Raw genomic sequence first — 10,577 nt, forward strand, 5'->3', positions numbered from 1 at the left:
ATAATCTGTATATTCTATTAGTGTATTGGGACTATGTGTAGTTATGAGTAGTTCTTATAATGAAGGACACAATCTTAAATCATAAAGTTGTAAAAATGAGAGTACATGAGCTGCTTTATAAAGATGCCCAGTGAAATGATCTACCTTACACAAATTCCATTGATAATACTGTCTTTATTATGCTCTTTTTAGGATACACTAGTGAGCAGAGCAGTGAAAGCGCTCATAGTCTTTGGAAAATTTCATCTGTCACTTTTTGCAATCCTCGACTTCAGTAACTTCAGTTTTCCACATGAGTTGCTGCAGTTTCTTTCAGGACGTAATTATATCCATGCTCATTTACCTCCATTTTCTTCACTGAGTTTAGGGGAAGAAGTTTTTATCAAAATGATATTTAAAACAACCGAGAGATATCAATTTTTGGGAAAGACATTATGAAACTGCTTGGTGAGGGAATACAAATCTTTTCAATTTAATTTAGTCCATATGCATCGATGAAAGATAAAGGAATTTCACATCACAAAGGAAAATTAATGTAACTCTAAGAATAATCTATCCCTTACCCCAGGAAGGTTCATTCACTATTCTTAGAATATATTTGATCTTTGATTTTTTTTGCAAAGTCTGAGCCAAAGTGAATATTGTTAGACCACACACTCTATTAAATGAGTAGATGGCACCCTGCAGGTCTTCAGTGTGGTGCAATAAATGTTTGTTGGTGATGTCTGTTTGCACACAAAGCATAAAGATGAGAGAGAGATACAATCCATGTTTTAATTCTGAAGGAAAAGCACTATAAGAACATAAGCAATAATAGAAAAATTCAGAGTTTAATGCTATGTTGAATAGCAGATACTATTTATTATATAGTTGGACGCACTACACTAGTTACTGTAGTTATGAAGGAGAATAAGAAGATGTTATTTTTGCCTTCAAGGAGCTTGAAGTCTAGTGATTGGGAGAGAAGAGGAAATGGTGTGGGGGAAATTGAGATTAAATGCAGAAGTCAATACATACCTAATTGCAATCTATGCTACAAATTAATAGTCAGGGTACCTTGTTATACAGAGTGACTTAGCCTCTAGGATATTTAGGCTGATTTGAAGGATAATGCATCCTCCCTTCAAGGCAAGGGACACAGGTCAAACAGGTCGGTGTCTCGATCACTGACTTGCCTATCACTTCTGGAGTATACTTATTTTCATTTGTTTTGGAAAACTTTCCCATTTCAAATAAAATACCTTGAGCTGGGTGTGGTGGCACATGCCAGAACTTGGGAGGCTGAGGCAGGAGGATCATTGGGAGTTTGAGGCTACCCTAGGCTACATAGTGATTTCAAGATCAGCCAGAACTGCAGAATGAGTCACTGTCTCAAAAAATAGAAAATAAAATAAAGTAAAACAACAACAAATAAATAAAATGCCCCGAGAAATAGTAAAAATTAAAAGTATTATTCATTATTTGTCAAAATCTCTAGATCCAATTTGATAATTTATTACAGAATTAAAATTATCAAGGGAACATATCACCTTATGAAAATGTTTAGAATATACTATCATAAATAGGAGTAAGTTCTAATGAGGACTTTAATTTTGTAATGGGGTATATTTTTCTATTGATAAGTTAAATTTTTAATAGCTAATAAAATTCTTGGCAGGTTTACACACTAAATAATAAAAAGACAATCAGAAGAAGTTATAATTTATGGAAATTACACATGATTTATTAATTAGGTATATTTGACCTATTAACTAAAAACACAATGCAGTTGAAGTACCTCATTAATCATTGTTACAAAAGTACCAAAATGAAGGGGAAAATAAAATAAAATGTAGCAGCAATTTTAGAAGCCTGCTGCAGGAAGAAGATGGCAGCAGTCCCAGTGAGAACACTGCAGGAGCAGCAAGAAAAGGCCAAAGAGAACCTAAAAAACATGGCTGAGAATATTTGCAAGCTCACCGGGCAAGATACAAATGATGCGAGGCCTATCCAGCCTTCCTGTTCCTGTTGGAGGTAGAGGACATGGTAGTTTATTGCTGAGGTGTGGATTCTCAGATATTGGAGGAGGACACCCAGCCACACAGAAAGACCTGGGAGGGGCAGTCAGTAGGCTGGGCAGGGAGTGTTGGACAAGAAGAGAATGATACCAAGAAAGTGACCCAAAGGATGATGATGTTAAAAAGCCAGTGTTGCAGCCTTCAGTTTTAGCTACTTTCAAAGAGCGGATGCCTGGAGACCTTATCCAGGATCAAAATATGGTTAAAAACGGAAAGCAAAGGAACCGATAAAGAGATGGCCTTTGTTGGGTATTCTTCAAAAGAATCACTATTGCTACTGAATGGCAAAAGATGTGCCAGGAAACTGAACAAAAAATTGAAGTTCAGGCAGAAGAGAGAAAGCAGGTTGAAAATGAGAGGAGAGGACTATTTGAAGAGATGCGTTAAACAGAATTGCGGCTTTTGGAGCAGGAGGTTTGAGCTTGCACAGCTGCAAGAAGAGTGGAATGAGCATAATGCCAAAATAATTGAATATATAATAATTAAGACAAAGCCCCATTTATTCTATATTCCTGGAAGAATGTGTTCAACTACCCCAGAACTAATAAGACTCACAGAGAAAAATGAATGCTTTATTTGAAGGTAGACATGTTGAATTTGCAGAGCAAATAAATAAAATGGAAGCTAGCCTACAAGATACTTAATGAAGGAAAAAGAGCATCAGGTGATACATAATGAAGAACAGAAGGCCGAACAAGAAGAGGGTAGGGTGTTCAGAGAGAGGAAGAGTTGCAGACAGGTACTCAGAACAATGATGTGGAAATAGAGGAAGCAGAAGAGGAAGAGGAAAAGGAAGTAGATATAGTTCATAGTGATGGAGAGAAAGAACAGGAAGAGGAGGAACAAAAACAGGAAATGGAGGTTAAGATGGAGGAGGAAACAGGTAAGAGAGAGTAAGAAGCAGCAAGATAATCAGACTGAAGAAATTATGGATGTGCTAGAGATGGTTGAGAATGTCAAAAATGTAATCACTGAGCAGGAGGTAATGGAGACTAATCAAGTTGAAAGTATGGAGCCCTCAGAATAATGAAACTAGCAAAGAATTGGAGCCAGAGATGGAATTTGAAGTTGAGCCAGATAAAGAATGTAAATCTGTTTCTCCTGGAAAAGAGAATGTTAGTGTTCTAGAAATAGAAGAGGATTCTGAGGAAAAAGCAGGAAAAGAATCTGAGACTCAACATGAGCCTGTGGCTCGGCCTCAGCCCCTGCCCCAACCCTAATCCCAACTCCAGCCTCAGCTCCAGTCCCAAACCCAGGCCCAACCCCAGCCCCAGCTGCATTTCCAGCCAGTCCTCCAGCCCCAGCCTATCTCTCAGTCTGAGACCTTGCCATTAGCTGTTTTATAGCCTCACCTCAGGTTATTCAGGATCAAGGAAACTTAATACCAGAGCAGGAGTTTCCTATAGAAACTGTGAATCTCACTGAGGTGCCAGTAGAGCCAGTCTCGACCATACTTTCCGAAAGTAAAAGCAAAACCAAAAGTAGGAGTAGAAGTAGAGATTGTGCTAGAAATAAAACCAGCAAGAGTAGAAGTTGAAGCGGTAACAGTAGTAGTTCTAGGAGCAGTTCAACTAGTAGTACTGGCAGCAGTAGTATTCGAAGCAATTTGGGCAGTAGCTCCAGTACCAGTGGCAGCAGCCGCAGAGACAGTAGCAGCAGCACTAGTAGTACTCGTGAGAGTAGAAGTCAGAGTAGAGTCTGGGGACATAATAGAGATAGAAAGCACAGAAGGAGCATGGGTCAGAAGCGAAGGGATACTTTAGGACTGGAAAGAAGTCACAAATCTTCCAAAGGTGGCAATAGTAGAGAGGCAAAAGAATCAAAGGATAAAAATTCCTGGTCCAACAGGAAGAGGTCTATATCACAGAGTAGTTGATCAGGCAAAAGATCTTCAAGAAGTGAGAGATGGAAAATCAGACAGGAAAGACCAAAGGCATTAATGGATGAAGCCAGGCTTTCTTAGCCTATTCTTTGCAGCAGAAGATTTTTTAATGAGTAAAAAAAAAGGATTACCTTTCCTTGTAAGGAGGATGCTCCCTAGAGAAATACATGTTTTAAAAAATCTTTTTGGAAAATACAGATTGTTTGTTTACCAGACATTCTTGTACTTTTTGCATAATTTTGTAAGTTATTTATCAAAATTACATGAGGTTCCAAGATATGTAAAAATAGTTATAAACAAGATTAACATCCAAAAAAAAGTAGCAACAATTTTATTGAATGTGGGGACTTACACGTCAAAATTTTGGGTTATAAATGATAGAATCTAATTCAACAGGGATGAAACACAAAATTCATCATAAAACTAGAAAATAAAGAAGTAGCTAGTAGACAATAAAGCTAGTAACTGATTGAAGCTCTCAAATGATAGTGGCAGATTGTGTTGGTGTCCCTTTGCAGTCTATCCTTTATCTTTTCTCTTTCCCGTGTTGGATCATTTTTCTCAGCATTTCACTTATTGCATGCGACGGGCAAGATGGCCACCGGCAACCCAGGGCTGGGAGTTTAGCACCACCCCCAGGAAAGGAAGCAGCTTCTTTCCGGAAGAGACAAAGGAAATTCCCAGCAAAATTGGTCTTAATAATAAGGATAAATTTAGCATCTTTGAAATGTCTACACTTGTGAAATATTTATGAATTTATGATGTCTGTAAAGCTGGAGTGCCATGGCAGATACAAGGAAGATATCCAGTGGATGGCAGCTCAAAAGAAAGTCATGCGGTGGTGCACCTTGGGGGGAAGACAGTGGATTTGTCATTTTCCTGTGTTGTCTGAGGTGTCTAAAAAAACTTAGAAATGTCTAGCAAAAGCTAGTGGCTAGGATTTGGGCTTGGGAATAACAAGAAGAGAGAATCATGGGAATTTATTACAGATATTAAATCCTTTTTGTTCAGGTCAAAGAAATCCAGCTCCTCAGAATTACAGACTCAGATTCTACGCTGTAAAGGTCAGGGGTGGCTATGCCCTGGAGGTGAGTTGGAGCAATTTTTCTCCTGGGCTGTTGTGCCAAAGCAGAGTTGTGTTCTTTTATTGTTCTCTCTGGAGATACTTGCCTGAAGCTTGGGTTGTTCTTTTTCTCATTGCTATTTTTATCTATTTGATGGTTTTTCTAAACTCCCCATTTATTTCAAACTAGCGCTTAAAAAAAAAAATCCATGCCGGTATCATTTCCAAGTGCTATGAGAGGTCAGAAGAGTGAACATTACAAAAGGCAGTGAGGCAGATCAGAACAGTTCCTTCTGAGATCAGATTCAAGATCTACCTGCAAGGCAGATTTTTTTTGGAGGAGTATGTGACCTTCAGAGAGTCCCCTACCAGCCACAGGGAGAACCCAGGGCAGAGAATGTGACCATGGATATAGATGAATGTTGTGTTATGTTTAGAATGAAACTACTGATTCTGAGGAATCCTTTCTAGACTGAATATCTTTTAGTTTAATATAATGGCTAATTAGTGGTAAACCTTAATGCCTTCCACTCAGAATGATTTATGCTTAGGTGATGTGAAAAGAAATTTATTGCTAAGGGATACATGTAAGCGGATTTCACTTAGTAACAATAGATCTATTAATTTTTATTGCTAGTGTAACAAATCACAGACAATACAAATATATCATCGTACAGTTATTTAAGTCAGCAGTTCAAGTTGGTAAGGCTAGTTTCTGTGCTCCAAGGTTCATAAAACCGGAGAAAAGCTCATGCCAGTAGCTAGTACCCTTCCTCGTTCTGGTGGAAACTAGGTTTCCTCAGCCAGGGTGGCCCTGGAGAGAATCATAATGCATGCTCACAGCCATTCTGGTTTTCTAATGGAGAACTCTGGCTCTTCCTGTGGTGACAAGTATTTGAAGGGAAGGGACATGCTCTGAGTACTTTCAGGGATTGCCCAGTGGAGGGATGTGGGCAAATGGATACCAGTGGTGGGTATGAGCAACTTTCTCTTGATACTTGGGCCTCCATATTGCCTTCTCCTCCAGGGTTCTGAAACCCATAGCATTGCTCTGCTGGCAAAGGATGGTGGCACATAACATTTTGGAAGAGACGGTAGGAGATCAAGTGACCTGGGTTCTTGTCTCAACATTTTAAGTAATTAAGAACTTTAGCTTGGACAAATTATTATTTTTTTTCATCTGTAAGATGAAGTGGTAGCGTTCTAGAATCCTGTAGTTCTGGAAATCATTACGGTCATGGAACATCTAGATGATTTGAAACATAGAACCTGGAAATGACCTCTATAGAAAGTTGAAGTTCAAATTCTGTTTTGCTTTTCTAGGGTCTGTAAGGCATTTCATAACTTTCAATGCTGTGGTGTTTGTATTACTGTATTTAACCATTCACTCATTTTAACAAAAAAGAAAGATTTCACAATAGCTTGTTGGACAGGATCAAAGTTCAACTCAGGAAATCTCAAAGACTGGCTATTAATTTACTTTCTATTTTTAACCACGCTTCACTTCAGAGAATAATGTTTTCCTCTGTGTTTGAGTGGGGCTATAGAAACAGAATTTAGCAATGAAAACACACTTCTTAAAAGCCTTGTATAGCTGTAATGAGCACCTACCCTACAGGGTTTGTTCAAGTTCAAAATGTGGAACTCTGAGAATGTAAGATTTTCATCTGTTGTTAATTATTGCTGTATGTATTCAATTTCCTGAAGTCAGATGGTTTGTGTTAGGACATTGAATTTTCAAGGGCAGTAAATATTTGTATGCACATCCCCCAAATGTGTGCAATAATCAGAATGATTTTCAACTTCCTGTAAATTAACCTTATCTTCAATTTGATAACACTTGAGGAGGGAAAAAGTATCTAGGGAAAGTTTGAGGTTCCATTTGAATTCTCTTTTCTTAGGATTTACCTTAACAAAAATGAAATCGTGAAGTATGGGGTCAGGATACAAAACTAGTCTTTTCTTAGGTAAAATTTCCATTAGCTTCGACTTCTAATTAGAGTGTGAAAAATATATTTTGAGCAGAGTCCAGCTCAATTTTATTAGTTTGGCAGGCCATCGAATCCTATTGAAAAATGAACAAAATGTGCAATTTTTGACATCTAAGATATTTTATCTCTAGATCATTAATGTCTTTGGAAAATTTATTAAATTTCTTGGATGACCTATGCTTTATGAATTTGGGAGCTCTCCACAGACTCAAATGTATAATCCAGAGCTTATCATCTTCTATATTTTGAGGTTATTCTAACTCTTCTCAAAAATTTTCTGTGTCTCACCATTGAGTGGTCTCATAGATCTTAGGCAAAATAAGGGAAAGCTGTGATTTTTCAGGGAATTTGAAAATATGTTTTTTAAAAAAATTAAAGAAATTATCACTAAGAGTTTAGTGTTAATTAGGAGCAAATTCAAGAGCAGGAAAATGAGGGAGAACCACACATTTGCTATAGCAACAGGAACAAAAATAGAAACTGAGAAATTTTTTTATGCCCTCAAGTACCGTCGAGAGCAATGTTGTCAGCAGGAGCTTAGGTCTGAACAAGAAGTTTCACTGGATACATCAGGCCTCAGCTGAAACTTTTAGCTGTAGCCTTCAAAGTATGTGAAAATTGAAATCATGGAAAAGAAGGTAGGATGAATGCAAGGAACACTAATCTCTGTAGAGAAACCTGCATTTAAAGGAGTAGGGGAAAAAATGGAAGAAAAGGGGAAGACTTACAAGAGCTAGCCAGATACTTTCATGCAAAGCAGGAATGTCCTTTCCCACGCTATTCTGAGTGTATAAGTGCCTTGTGAGTAGTGACAGTGTCTCAGTTGATTCCTTGGCTTCCATTTGTAGGCAATAGGAACCCTATAAGTCTGTGTGGATTGAATTGCATGCGTCTCTTCTGGGAAACCAACAACTTAGTAGGCTCTGTGGAGAGGACTGTACTCATATGTGTCCCCTGAGGCTTGGCCCCTTTAATGGGTGACACTGGAGTGGTACAGAGAAGGGCAAACTAGCCACATAGTAAATTCCATATTTTTCTTAGACTTTTGAATATTTCCTTTTTGTGGGTATAACAGTAGGGCTTCACAAGCCCAGGAGAACAAGTAAACAGAGTCAAGATATTAAACATAAACATGCCTGACTATGGCACCAGAGTTTAGGAAAAGAAGCATACAAGGGAGATGGAAAGGCAGATGGAAAGATGTGTGCAGTGGATTCAGAGTGGACTAGTGGCTGAAAAGGCCACTCTATTTCTTTCGGTGTGCAATGGAGGCTATGTTGTCTCTTTCATGAAGTTTACTTGAGAATTGTACTGCGTGTTTAATATCCCTGGGGGAGTATTTACATGAAAACTTGGCAGTGATGGCTTTGAAATGGCCTTCCTGTTGCTGGAAATCATCACAGACATATTTAGATAAGAGAGCTCCCAACGATATGGTAAACAGCTTTTCAATGTGATATTTCTAAATCTAATGAGCAGTTAGGGCAGTCTGATACAATCCACCAGGCTTCTCTAGCTCCAGACCCCATGAGTGCTAAGCAATGGGGAGGATGGAATATTACCTAAGCCCAGGGCTGAGGACGACGGCTGACATGTTAGCTTTGGGAGATGGATTAACTGCTCCATAAGGGGAGACAAGGGCAGAGCACAGATCTGTGCTTCATTTTCTGTTCTCTGCTCAAGAGGTTTTGATAATAGTATGGTTTAAATCCAAGTGCTGCAGACTGGCTGTGGCAGATTTTCAGTCATTTTTTTCTAAGGCAAGAGACAATATCATTGATTAGGAGCAATTTCATTTATGGTTAGGATTTTCAGATAGAACACAAGATGCCCAGCTCAATTTGAACTTCAGGTAAAGGATAACAAAATTTTTGTTTTAGTATAAACTCGCCCCATGTAACATTGGGACATTCTTGTACATTCTTATCTAAGATTCAGATTTAACTGCTTTTATTTGCTAAATCTGACAGTGCCACTTTGGACTGAGTTTAATGGCTGAGAAGTTGCTTTTCTCCACTCGTAGTGCAAATCAGGGTCTGGTCAAGAGTGACAGAAAAAGCAACTTCACTTTAACCATCTGGATGGATCTTGGAGAACTTCTGTCTGCCAAGTGGTAGAGGTGAGAAACTAAGTAAGAACTGGCAGGTTTGAAAATGCTCAGAATACTTCTGTTTGGCTTTTATGGCCACTAAAATTATGATAAAATATAAATAATGAAACATCATTGAAATAATTTTAAGTGTATAATTCAGTGGTAGTAGGTAGGTATTCAATGTTATACAACCAACACCGTTTTCCATCCCTAGAATTTTTTTCCCTTCTCAAACTGAAGGTCTGTACTAATTAAATTATGATTTCCTTCTCTCTCTTCCTTTTGGGGCTCTGTATTCTGTACTGATGAATTTGACCATGCCAGGTACCTCATATTAATGGAATTATGCAGTATTTGTCATTTTGTGTCTGGCTTCTCATTTATTTTGCTTATGGTAGTGTTTTCAAAGAACATCCATGTTGTAGCAAGTATCAGAATTTTATTCCTTTACTGAGGCTGAATAATTCAGTTGCATGTATATGACACATTTTGTCGATCTTTTTACCTGTCACTGGTCATTTAGGTCACAGAGTATTTTAGCAACTGTGAATCATTGTACTATGGACTTTGGTGTATTAATATCCATTCAGGACCATGCTTTCAATTTTTGGAATATGTAATAAGAGTGGCATTTCTGGACCATATGGTAGTTCTGTGTTTTTGTTTTTTTGAGGAAATATGCTGTCTTCTACAGCAGCTATATCATTTTGCAATCCTACCAGCAATGCACAAGTATTCTAGTATTTCTACGTCCTCACCAATTGTTACTTTCTATTTTCTTGATAATAGCTGCCTTATGGGTGTGGGTGGACATGATTTGTAAGAATGATTTGTTGCTTCTGCTGCTAGTTTAAACAAAAATATTTCATTTTTTCTGACTCTGGAGCCATTGTAGACTTTAGTACTGATATAAAATCATCTACTGCATCTCTATAAGGTGAAAAAATGGACTTCCCAGTGATGTTTTTAAATTAACTCTGAAAGGAAAATAAAACAAGAGGGGTTCTAGAAAAGTTTCAATGATAGCATTGTTGGATTAAGCACACACTCCTTTTGTCTCTACAGAATACAATATGCTTTTATGCAAGTTCTGGTTTGCTTGCTGCAATGAAGTCACACTCAAACACGTGCACTGTGATTTTGTACTCATTTTGTATAGATCTTCACCATAGGGTCTGAGTAGATGCTTGGAATCTAGACCTCGTGTCTTTTCCTGGATATAAGTTCCAAAGATATTAGGAATTTGCTGGCAGTATCCAAGACAAGAGTGAGCTGAATTCAAGTCTGGGATGGAATTTTATTCCTCCCACCTCTAATTATTAACCACCTTTCAGAAGGTATGTGATTGGCTGTTCCTATGGCAACAGAAGCTTTAGAGCAAAAAAACATTCAGCACCCTGACATTTTTAGCTGGCTCTGTACTGAGCCAACTTGCTGCTTGAAAGGAACTATGAACCAGGGCCAAATGTACCCTGCCTGACAGCAGATCTTC

The 10,577-nt window shown here is 38.1% G+C and overlaps 1 pseudogene; it reads left to right on the top strand.

Annotated features, from left to right (window-relative positions):
- Window positions 1–1,867: 1,867 nt before the first annotated feature.
- LOC104864150 lies at window positions 1,868–3,997 on the top strand (annotated as a pseudogene).
- The last annotated feature ends 6,580 nt before the right edge of the window (window positions 3,998–10,577 follow it).

Source organism: Fukomys damarensis, unplaced genomic scaffold (assembly GCF_012274545.1).
Source record: "Fukomys damarensis isolate Sample0158 unplaced genomic scaffold, DMR_v1.0_HiC HiC_scaffold_1, whole genome shotgun sequence".
NCBI lineage: Eukaryota > Metazoa > Chordata > Mammalia > Rodentia > Bathyergidae > Fukomys > Fukomys damarensis.